This window comes from Parasteatoda tepidariorum, chromosome 4 (genome assembly GCF_982258835.1).
Source record: "Parasteatoda tepidariorum strain Cologne lab strain chromosome 4, Ptep-v5.0, whole genome shotgun sequence".
Lineage (NCBI taxonomy): Eukaryota > Metazoa > Arthropoda > Arachnida > Araneae > Theridiidae > Parasteatoda > Parasteatoda tepidariorum.
Genome location: NC_141758.1, coordinates 76263744 through 76277155, shown reverse-complemented (window position 1 = coordinate 76277155; position 13412 = coordinate 76263744).

Below are 13412 nucleotides of genomic sequence, written 5' to 3'. Positions count from 1 at the left end.
TAAGTTACAATTGAACTGAGCCTTTTTTTTTAATTTCCAAAAGAAAAAAAACCCTATTTATTTGAAAGCATTTTGAGATAATTTCCATTTGTAAGAGATTAGATTGTGTATGTAAGTTGAGTTTTTGTTGTAGTTCATTTACGTCGCACTAGAGCTGCACAATTGGCTATTGTGTAGCTCTAGTGCGTGTAAGTTGAGTTGTTACATCTGTACGCAGACGAATTTTTGTAGTTTTTTCCCCTCTCCGTAAAAGTAGGAATTTAAAATTAAAATTCAGCAATAAAGGATTAAAATGTGTGATATTTTGAAGAAAGATTTAATTTTACTTGACTCCGAAGTGAATTTCTAGTTGAGGTTGATACTGAACAAAGAAAAAGTAGTATTTCTACGAGCCTACGCATGCATTTAATGTGTTTTTCTTTCTGGTTATCTCTTTACGATGGGTATTTTTTTCTTTCGATGCTCGTAACAGTTTGAGAATTTAAAATTAAATTTAGTAAAAAAAGTATCTCGATTTAAAAAGGGTATTTTATTATAATAAATTAAAATACAGACACCGCCAATAGTTTTCTGCTTCAGTTGAAATTGAACAGAGAAAAAATTTGTATCTTCAAAAACATACAGCGTAGGATAGTTCATTTTAAAAGCATTCAAAACAATGAAATTGACTATTTCAAAGATAATTGAGTTTCTGAATGCATTATTTCAGCAGAAAAGTATACTTTTCATTGTTTAAAGCTTCAAATTGTCTATTGTGATTTTTACGATTCAAAATGTACAATATCTTACAACCATCTGCAATTGCAATATCGGTGCAGTAAAGTTTTCCAAACTCATTATAAAACTTCTTTTCGGTTTAAATTTCATAGTTATTTATTTATGATGTCTTATTCAGTAATAACTTGAATTCTAGGGTGAATAATATGAATTACTTCATGAAGTAACTTTTGCATTTACAAGTTGTAGTCGTTTTGAAATTATGCTTTAAATTTATTTAAAAAAAAAAATGTGTGTGCGTAATATTTACATGCGAGAGAGAAATAAGATTATTTTATGAGATATATTAGATAAGTAATTAAAATAATATATAAAATCTTATTTTCGTTTAATTCCAAGTGAAATTTGCTTGTTCTTTTACACTTTTATACTATCTCTATATTAAAACATCGCTAGAGTCACCTTGGTTATAGGAGTACAGCTTTACCTTATAATTTGTTTAACTAAGCAAACACTATAAGAAAGACTTAATTTACAATTTCGAAGGTTAGTAGAATAATTTATAGGAAGGTATAATGGAAAAGAAAATATAATATTGAGGAATTAGTTCGAGAATGATTTATTACCTGCTAAACCTGTAGTAAAAAATACAATGTGGACCACTCTGCTACCCGTAGAAATGAAACTACAGAGTTGAAATTTGACGTATTGAAGGACCCTTTTTATTTTTGAAATTAATGACTTTTTTTCTCAGTTATTTTGTTTTAAATAATGATTATTTACTTATTGCTGAAGAATTTTTTTTATCTGTCTCGAGATCTTTATTTTATAAGCTAGTGTTTAAATTATTGCAGAAAGTGAAAAATAAAAAGAGATAGAGAGATTAGATGTTGCTAGTGATAAGTCTTAACATTTTCCCGACCGAAAGAATTGGCTGAGAACTGAGTATAAACAAGCCACCATGCATTTCTTAACAGCTACCACTAACTAGTGCCAATCAGGAGGATCTCGAGTACTGATAGTTTACAAAGTGGAGAGATCTCTCCGATTGGTTTACAAAGTGTTAATATTTTTATTGTAAAAATATAAAAACAATTAATTTAATAGAAGTAAAATTTGCGTCCTATTTGGTTATTATACACCTATTTGAACTGTTATAAAAACATAAGACTCGTTAAAACAATTATTTCTCTATTATTTCTTTTTTTTTAGTACGACACACATTCTGTATTCCTAGGATTAAATTTTTGTTTCTTACGCACAATTAATTCTTTCTTCAAATACAGTTTATTTCAACAGTCGTATAAACGTACAAGCGTAATCGTACAACCGGAAAACAACGTACAAACGGAAAATAATGTTTAAAATTATCCTATGCGAAAAAATGTTGCAATAAATTTGCAATTTTTAACATTACGGTGGTTATTGCTGCACAAAATTTCTTAAACTTAAATGAAATATTTATGAACAAATAAACATGTTCATAAATTTTTTTTGTCTTACTTTTATTTGCTATAACTTAAACAATATTCAATGAAATTAAGCAAAATTTTTAAAGCAATTTGTAATTAACTATAAAATGTTCATTTAAAATTCGAGAAAAAAAATTGTTGCAAACTGTGCAATAGGTTATTAGAGTAGTTCTTTTATACTGCGCATGCGAGAAAAAATTTAAAATTTTTTTTTCTCATAAATTTGTAGTAAATCGTACTCAACTATTTAAAAAAAAAAAATTTGAATATCTTAAGAATTTGAAAAGTTTGAAGCAATTTTCTAACTAGTTTTTGTACTTTTCAAAAGAAACTCAGAATGATAAGGGGTTTTTTGTAAATATTATTTTGTATCATAAGGCGAAATTAAATATCAAATGATAATACCTTACAATAAACGTTCATACACCAAAATATGATTGTATACGGAAAGGAAGGATACGAAAGAAAGGATGCTTTTATGGGGGACAATCACCAACAATGCTGATGTAATTTTCAATAAATCTTGTTTATTAGTACAAAATGAAATTTGTGGAAAGCTCCTTACGATTTTGAGTTTCTTTTAAAAAAGTACGAAATCAGCTCAGAAAATTGCTTGAAACTTTTAAAATTTTCAAAATATTCAAATCAAAAATTTTTTTTTCATCAGGAGCAAAACACGATTTACTACAAATGAACAAAAATTTTCGAAAATTTTTCCCGCACATGCTCAATATAAAATAACTACTTTAATTACTCATCTCGTGCGCAGTTTTAGGCAAATTTCTTAGAAATTTTAAAGCAATAATTTTATAATTTTGTAATTTTGCAATTTTTTTAAAAATGCAAAAATTGCAAGAGTTTGAAGTAAATTGCTCTAAAAATTTTGTTTCATTTCATTGAATATTCTGAAAAAGTTTTAGCAAAAAAAAAAAAAAAACGCACGACAGAAGAAAGTAGTTTTTTTTTTAAAATTGTCTATATCTTCATAAAAAATTTGATATTGTTTACGAAATTTTGTTCAATTAATGTATATAATAACCAAAATAATTTTTACAGATTAAAAATTTATTGCTACGTTTTTTGGGGATCAAAAACAATATTTTTCGTTTTTAATTTATTGCCGTTCCTTGATAAGTATGAGAAATCACATTACCTAAACCTCTAAATTTATAAAAATTATTCTTTTAGTTGATGGAAGAGGGATTGCGGAATCAGAATATTTGAATACACTTGTGCAGTGCATTTGGCTGGATTGCCATTAAAGTTTATATGTTCTACAGGATAATTTTGCCCGCAGTGGACTGACTGATCGTAAAGACATGGTTCCCAGTAGAATATCAAAGTCAAGCATCACTGGCTGCGGTCAGTAAGCGGGTGGGTGACCACTTTGATCAGCATCCGAAAGTGCGCGGTATTGGTCCTCGCTAAACTGTTCTACCGTAAAGTGCTCGACTTCACGCGCAGAGGTCGAAACAAGGGAGCCATTCTCTCTCAAAATTGCGCTGTCATGTCTTCGGTTCATCCTGAGGGATGCTTCCCAGACCGTCGCCAATAGCCCATTGTGCAGCTGTAGTGCGACGTAAATAAAGTAGCTGCAAGAAAATTTTAAAAGGCGACCAGTAACTATATAATGAATATCAAAATGTTCTTTGTTTTTGGGGAAAATAACAACTTATAAGAGAATAACAGTGATGTTTAAGAATCATTAAAAATATATGTACTTGCGTATCGTTTTGTTTCTATTCTATTTTTAGTCTGTTTTTTCTCTATTGTAGCATGATGATGTAATGAAATTTAAACGACTCAACTTTCGTCCAGATTTTTTTTCTCCCTGAAACCTCATAAACCTGACAGAAAATTCGATTGATACTAAAAGTTACTGCAATAATTTCGATAGTATCTAGAAATAAAATATCACAATAGGTATTCATAAGCTTTTTTCCAATCATAGAAACAAAACCTAAATTTGTCTTGAGTATCTCATCATTTACGGACATACATAATTCGTAAATATTATCTTTATTTACAGTCATACGACAAAGGTCTTATGATAATGAAATAATAATGATTCATAGTTATTGAGATGGTTATATCTTATTCCAGATACAGACATTTTCATTTCTATGCATCATTAAACGCGATGTATCGATTTTTTATTCTGACTCAACAAAAATGTTTTCTCCAAATGAATCAGGCAGGTGTTTCACTTGTATTTCTTGGATTTATTTTCCGAAATGGTGTAACGAATGTAATAAATTGGAAGATACGATTCATCTATTGCTAGACGTAACGAGCTCACTTTCAGGGTCGTTCAGGCCTTTTCTTGTTGTTGTTTAATTACGACCATGATACACATATTTAATTTTAACTATTTTTTAAATGATGGTACTGTTAATGATATTAAGTCACGTCATGCTTTATAATTATTATATGCATGTGTTACTTTTAACATTAGAGTCGTATCTGTTTCATTCAAATTTTAACCGGCCTAAGAACAAGAGTTCAATATATTGGGCAATATTTAGTGCAATTTTGTAATTTAAATATTTTAAGACTTTTTTCTGTTCGTATGCCTTTAGAAAGTGATTGTCCATGTAAGAATATAATTTGATTTACGCTTGGTGGTTGGAATTTATTACAATGAAAATTTATAAGAAAAAAAAAAAAAAAGAAAAGAATTAAATAACCTTTACGCACCGTAAAAATTGAAATGTCACGAAATTTCCAGGTACATGCTCCAAGAAAATTTTTTGTCAAAGTGACGAAGTAACTATTATCACTTTCTTAAGGAAAAGAATTTCGTAAAAATTAAAGAAATATTTAATCATTTTATTTATTCCAAAAAAGTAAAAGGAAAAACCCCTTGTAGAGCCTAGTGCATCTAACTCTTTTAAAAGTCACGTTCTCGAAGGCTCCAATTAGGTGAATAAATGTGGCCCCAACAAAACAAAGACAGATTGAACAAAGAGATAAATTACACCAGTGCCCGAAGCGGGATCCGAACTCGGAATCTTCCTGGCACGAGGCCAACTCTTTGACCACCAAACGGACAAGTCGGCTAATTTCGGCCTTTTATTGTCGATTATCTAGTCTTCATTCCAGTTTTGTCATTCAAGTTAACAATCTCTCATAATGTACTATGATGAGGCTTTGAGTTGAGAACAAAATTCTTATCATATATTTGAAAGTTCACGCCTCGTCACAAATCTCGTGATTTCGTGACAAAATGATTCTCAAAACTAACAAAATACAGTTCAATGATTGCTGAATCGTCAGAAATGAGAGTTTTATTTCTAAAAATGTGACCACTAGAGTCAAATATCGTTTTATTTTGGTCTAGTGGATGACTTGTTGGCCACTAGACTAAAATATCTTTTCATTTGAGTCTAATGGATTCCCTTATAATCACTTTACTCAAATATTTCTTTGAGTCTAGTGGATTTTGTTTTATGGTCGAAATGTGAAGAAATGCGTTGTAAAATGTTTACTACAGGCAAAAATTGCTGAAAAATAAAATTTAGTATTCTTATAAACTAATTAAAAAAAACTAAAATAGTTAAGCTTAATGAATTGAATTTCGAATGATATTTTATCGCATTTACGAGTTAACTTTCTTCTATGCTATTCATAAATCAGCTCTCTTCTATATGTCTAAGTAAGAATTGCATTATCTTTATTTGAATCTCAGTTCTTAAGAGGTTTAAAAAAGGAATGCTTTTTTGTAGAAACAGTCGCCATATTGTTTTGCATCGCTTAGTAGAAATTAATTTTTACTGCTCAGTAGTTGTACAACTTTTTCAAAATGTTTATTTTCTAAAATATGCTTGCATTTTCCTTCTTGAGAATGGCCTTACCTCTTTCTGTTTTTGAGTATTACTTAAAAAGAGAAGGTACTATTTTTATTGCGTTTAAGATAACTTTGAGGCGTCGAAATTACCTCCAGCGTGTGTAACGTCTGTAATAAATCATACTATTTACTCTGCTTTTGAAATTAATTGGACAATAACACTGGCAACCTTGAGTTCAACAATATCTTCATTTAATTTTTCTTAATTCATTCAACAAAGGCACCAATCACGGTTGTTTAGAATCATCAATAGCTTATACTTGTTGCAACTTGGTGTAATTAATACTTGGTGTAATTAATAGCATCAGACACATATTAATTTTATGGGACACGTTGGTGACAAAAATCTCTTAAAGATTTATGGTGGGTCCATTAATAATTCATGAGTCACTTATTTTGAAGATAAGAGAAACGTAACTAAAGTGTAAGTTTTAAATTTTTTTATTTTAATTCACGAAACATATTTGTACCTTTAGCTTGATAATAGAAATATTTTTAATGAATCTAAATGTTTCAAATTAAAAATACATTCTTACACTAAAAAAGAAATTACTGCTGCTGCTAATTTTGAAAACTTTTAACATTCCCTCATTTCACTGTCATAAGTTAGAAAACTACTCGATAAAATTGTTATAAAATTCGAGAGAAATGTCTGAGAAACAACCCAATATAAAAATGTTCAGCCGTGGTGGCTTAGGGGATGTAGAGCGTTCGCCTACCAATGAGGTGACTCAGATTCAAATCTCAGAGGTGGCTGGTTGATGCGAATTCTGCTCCCGGCTGCTCCCAAAAATCACAGTTCTAACGTAAAATATTCTCAGTGGTAGACGGATCCCAGATTAGAATCCCTTTGCGTTCTGGCTAACAGTGAGAGGTTTTCGTGGTTTTCCTCTCCATGTAGCAATTGCTGGTTAGTTCCATCAAAGAGTCCTCCGCGAAGACTAGTTTGATCCAATGCTTAATCCACGAGATTCTATGTCTTCTAGATTGGGTTCAAAACCACAACGCTACGGAGTTGAGGATTGATAGTCGTAATCTGAGAATAAGATCGTCTGTTCCACACTGTCATAAAAAATATTTTGATTTATTTTAGGATAAATTCTGAATGTTTTTTCCTTGCATAGCCTAATTAGTCTAGTTGAAAATATTAGCTAAGGAATTAAGACAATTTTCTCAGTTGATATTTTAATGTCTGCTGATGAATAATATGTCTTACTTTATTTATATTTATGAATTTATGTTTTGTTTTGGAGAAATGGATAAAGTAAAAAATTCTTGTGAAAGTTTGGATATTTTGGGGCTTAGAAGTCAAAGTCTGTTGAAAAAAAAGATACATTTATTTCGAGAAAGTACATTTTTGTGTCTGATTTCGTAGCTTAAAATATCTTTTGCACTAATGAACATATTTGAACATATTCCCTTTGAACTTTAAGTATCGAGGCCTAAAACCTGACCATTTGAACAGTAGATCAAAACTTATACAGAGTGGTCGGTATTTTTTTGACGCACTGTATTTCTTTTCTTGGATGTAAAAGTTTTGGAATCAATTTCTGAAGTCCTAGTTCGGAATGCTCTTTAATTCTGATGCTGGAGTTTTCTTAATGACTTCGGCGTCCTTAAACCTATTCATTAGTGAATGTTATGGTTACTAAGTTTCAGGAGATGGTTTGTTTCTAATGTTATAGATTAAGTTGTAATGATGGTTTGTTCTGTTATAATAACTACAAGGTGCAATTGTTAATTTTGAATAATCGCGTAACAGTTTCGTAAAATATGCGAATTACATAGCGAAATATGTCTCAAAGTAACCTCCACTTGCCGTAAAATATTTCCGTACTTGAATGTAAAAGTTATCGAAACAGTTTTTGAAATCTTTTTTTGGAATGCTCTCTAATTCTAATACTGGAGTTTTCTTAATGACTACAACATCCCCAAAGCTTGCTCTTCTTGCAAAGTTTCTGATTTCGGGGCTTGTGGTAACGAATTATGCACCATACTTTTCAGATAAATCCATTGCGAAGTTTTCATTAACGAAATCGGTCCCGCAGTGGACTGGTCGTTAAGACACGGTTCCCAGCAGATCACCGAAGTCAAGCATCACTGGCTACGGTCAGTGTGCGGGTGGGTGACCACTTGGATCAGTCTGCGTAGGGACCGAGGGTGTGCGGTATTGGTCCTCGTTAAACTGTGCTACCGTAAAGTGCTCGACTTCGCGCGCAGGTCGTCGGGCTACCGAAGCGGGGGTGCCATCCCTTCCGCAGAGGATCAAAATTGTGATGGCATGTCTTCGGATCATCCTCCGGGATGTTTTCCAGACCGTCGCCAATAGCCCATTGTGCAGCTCTAGTGCGACGTAAAGTAACAACAACAACAACAACATTAACGAAATCGTAAAATCGTAAAGTTTTAGGATTTTGAAAACATTAAGAATATCAGTATTGAGAAACCATCACGAAAGAAGACTTTAAAAATTGTTTGAAACAAGAGGAAAACTACTTTAGGTGCAGATCATTTTAAAACAGAAAAATGGCTACATAATACACGTAACATTTTCAGGAGCAAATATATCAGTTCTGAAAACTAATAGCTTTGTATATTTTTTCCCTCGTATATTTTGCACCTTTGCATATTTTTTCCATTGCTCAAAAATCATAGGTAAATGCAGATGCATACAAGTTTGAATTTTGTGAAAAGGGATTTTTTTTCGAGTAAATTAATTTTTTCAAGATAATTTTAATAGGACTTATTTTCAAAACGGAATTGAAAAAGTATTTTATTATAGATTGTATTTATTTTATTTATGTTATTTATTTTAGATTAACATAGGAAAAAAAAAATTGAAAAATAATCTCTAATTTATTTCTAGTTTAAAACCGATGTAATGAAATAAGTCGATTCTTGTTTTGCACAACAAGGTAAGAAGTAATTCGAACTAATAGTGAAACATTTCGTTAAATCAAGTTGGAAAAAGGAAATCGCTTATTTTAAATTTATTCACGCGAGGAAGAAATCCGAGAATCATTTTGTTCCATTTAACCTCGTCTCATTTGTTTTGTTCTTGTTTCTGTTCCATTTTTATTTCTTTTTCGTCCTTGCATGCAATGAAAAATATGTTTAATTTTGAATTTTCTGAAAATAATACTGCTTCTCGTTGTACGTAAAAAGGACATTCTGAATACTTCTGAATAAATTAAAAAAATAAGTTTTATAAAATACCTGATGTCATATTTTATGACAAGCACATTTATTTTGCAGTTATACTTTCTATACTTATTTCCTTGTTATTCATATTTTAGTTTTTATTTATTTTTTAGATAATTTTTCTTGCTAGAGTGGACTATTGTAATAAATTGTTTGTCACAATCAGTTCAGGTACTATTTTATATTTTTTAACCGTCTTTTAACAGCCGACACAATTTTGGGTTTAAGACTACTTATGTTCAGCTCTGTAGTCTTGTAATTCTGAACCCAATCCAGAAGACGAGGGAACTCCTGGATCAAAAGAAATTTCCCTTAGTGGTGGATTTTTTGATGGGACTAATCCCCGATTTGCGTTACATGGAGAGGAAAACCACAAAACTCTACCAATTCGTCTACCACTGAGAATATTTTACGTCAGATCTGTGGTCGTTGCGAGCTGGGACGGAATTCGTATCGACCTGCCATCGATGGGATTTGAACCCGGTTCACTTCACTGGTAGGCGAACGCTCTATCTCCTGAACCACCACAGCTCTCCAGACTTTATTAATGTTAGTAATTATGTTTTGTTTCAATATAGAGTTTTAAATGCTGATTAAGCTATTACCTGTTTTTATGAAATTACATTAATCGCATTTGACTTTTTCTAAGAAATATTTTACTAATTACCTTTTCCATATAAATACCTAGCTATATTTTGTCTAATTAATTTTCGTAAAATGTTATAATTGTTTCTTTATTTTAAGATATTTCATTTGTTTCTTTGAATATTTACTGCATCAGTTCTCATGAAACAAATTTTGCTGAAAATGTTTAAAGGATTGTCAAAAAGCTGTTGAAAATGTCAGTCACAATTTAGTAACCGAGAGCTAATTGAGTTTAAAGTAAAATCTAAAATCTAATACATTTCATTAAATGCATGTGTTTTGAGATAATTATTCTGCATAGAAGGATCATTAATAAATCAATTATTTGATAATTAATTATAAGAGAATAAACTTTTAATAAAAACTAATGTTACATCTCATGCTTTAATTTTCCGTAAGTGTACATAAAAGTTAAATGCATGTTAACTTACCATTAACTTGTAAAGTTTACTCGCATATCAATAAGCTAGTGAAAATATTTATACACATATATATCAATAAGTAAGTATATGCATAAATATTACTTATATTAAATTTATAAGTTAATTTTAAACGTATTATGCATTAAATGTATTATATTCAATGTATTATGTACATTATGCATATTAAAGCGTAAATGTAAATAATTGGGTATATTTGTAAGTTAATGTAATTTTGTGAATTAATAAGTAGGTGCAAATAATTATGTTTATCAATAAGTTAGTTTAAATATATATGTCCAATGCGCAAAAAAAACCTCCACCTGAATAACTTTTGATCTAAATATCGGATTTCATGTTTTAGGATTTGATCTTAATGTTTCGAGGAGTTGACCCCAAATATACTAATTAATTAGTGCCAACGATATTTTAAGTTACGAAATCACGCACCAAAACGTAGGGAACAGCTAAAATATATGGAGCAGCCTAAATCTCGGAAATATGGTCTCAATAATTTTATTAGGAGAGCGGACCAAAGTTTGGACCCCTTAACATTAATTTTATTTTTGTGTATTTCGCCATATCTTGAGGACGTATAAAGAGAATTGAAAAAGTCTTGGACAAATTTTTAAAATTTATTTATCAAAAGATAACTCCAGGCGAAAGATAACATTTAATAAACATTTATTATTTTACTTAATAATAGTTCAAAAAATTTTGAATTGTAAGGTATAAAATTTTTTACATAATTTTAAAGAAATCAAATTCAAATGGAAAAATGTATATTTTGAGCGAAATCTGTAGAGTAGTACCTGGGAAATCTATTTTTAAACATTTATTTCACAGCGAAATTTATCAAAGTTTATTCAATTCGACAAATTTCGCTCAAATTTTAAATTTTGCCATGTAAAATTACGTTCTTTAAATGTAAAAAAATTGTTTGCCCCACAATTCAAAATTTTTCAACTATTATTACATAAAAAAGTTTAAAATAATAAATATTTACAAAAAGCTATTTTCTGTATGGAATTACCTTTGGCAAAACAAATGGCCAAAAGTAAAAATAGCATTAAGGTGTTCAAACTTAGTATAACTCACCAATCTAAACTATGGGGACCATATTTACCAGATTGCAAATATTTTGTATGTCTGAAATCAAAATCCACCATAAAAAAGGTGTGTTTATTCAGAGAAAGTAAATTTTTTTGTCTGATTATGCAACTTAAAATATCGTCCACACTAATTAAAATATCATATTTCAGGTCACCTTCTCGAACTTTTAAGATTGAGTCCTAGAACGTGAAGATCCGATCATTAGATGAAAAGTTTTTCAGAGTGGTCCGTTTTTTTATGCATCAGTTATCAAGTTCAAATAGGATAATTTACTTACAAAGTGTACGTAGTGATTTAACAGATATAGTTAAATTGGTTCCTTATCGACAATTTAATTTTCTGCATTGCAATTTTAACAGCGGTTCGATTCAGATTAAGATATACAATTTAAAACTAAATATTTATTAAAGTAAATAATATTTATAGAGACATAGGCTAGGCATAAGTTTAAAGAGAAAAAAAATTCGATTTTCAACCTTTTTATATTTTTGAAAGCTAGACATTTAACTGAATATTAAATTTTTTTCTTTCTAGAATTAGAGCAAAATTGACGACGTTATGGTCATTTCTGTTTTGACCACGCCCCTTTGACACCTGCAATGAAAAAGTAGTAAAATTCATTTTTCTCAAAATGTCTTTTTTGACAAATTTACAGATTTCAAACTGCTCCAGCGAAATGAATTTTCATTCTATTGACCTGAGAATTTGATGCTATATATTTATGAATATTATTAACATTTTGTTGGAAAAGTTTTTGAATTAAGTAAAGAGTATTATTTTTATACATGATATCTTATAGCGGTATGATAATTTTTATCTCCGAAAATGCTATTTTTTTACTGTTATATGTTTCAATAATAAAAAATAAAAAAAGAACTCCCAACAATTTTTTTTAATATTACCTAATATGTAATATTTTAAAAGAATTTTGTCATTTTAACAAAATTTAAGACGCGAGGAATAATATAAAAAAACATTAACGCATATAAACATTAACATCGAAATTGTAGTTTTTTAAATTTCTTAAACTTTAAAATATTTTTTTGATAGTTCGTATATAAGTTGTTTTTAACAATATAAATGTATACTGAGAATTTCCAACAAATCCCTTGATAGTTTCTAAAACAATTTTGGAAAGTCCTTTGTCGCCTTAAACAAAAATTTTTTTAGGTAAATATTTTTCTGTATAAGGCAGAATAATAATTAGTTTAAAATGAATTTTCATTAAAATAATTAATTGTAAGCAAATATAAAGAAAAAATCCAGAGATTTCATTGCACTTGAATTAAAAACAAATAATCCATCTTAGACTTCATCCTTTTCAAATGAAGTAAGAAAAGGTACAGGAGTACTTAAACAGGTGATTTTAAAATATACGATCCTCTATCTTTTGAGTGAAATAAAACTCTTTTTAAACGAAACCTTGAAAATAAACTGACATCCTTCGGACGCGTGGAGCTAGTTAAAATACACAGTAGCGAATGATTGGGAGTACGGAGATTACGTCAGTAATTTATGAACGCGAAACTGTGTCTTGTTTTATGGGACTCTTGGGTAACGGAGTCTTTGTCTGACTTAGTATATGACGGAGACTATTCTAATATATTTTTTTCATTTTTATTTTTAAATAATAATTATCGCTAGACGCATAAATCGTACCTCTAACACTTAATGATAAGAAAGCCGTAAAAAATGATTGGTCATGTTGCATCAATTTTGTTTAATACACTTATCAGATTATTTAAAAAAATGTTTTATTTTTAAAAATTAATGTTATTTAAAAAAGGAAAGATTTTAACTAATTTGTTTTCCTGATCATTTTCGTTGAAACATTTTTTTTTTGCTTTTAATCTTATTTGAAAGTGGTGTGAAAAAAAAACTGAAGGTAGCTTTGTAGTTAGGTAAAGTGAAAGACACTACAAATAAACTTTATGAACGCTAAAATAGAACTTCAAAAAACTGTTAAAACAAAATTTTTGAAAAAAAAAATTTGCAATA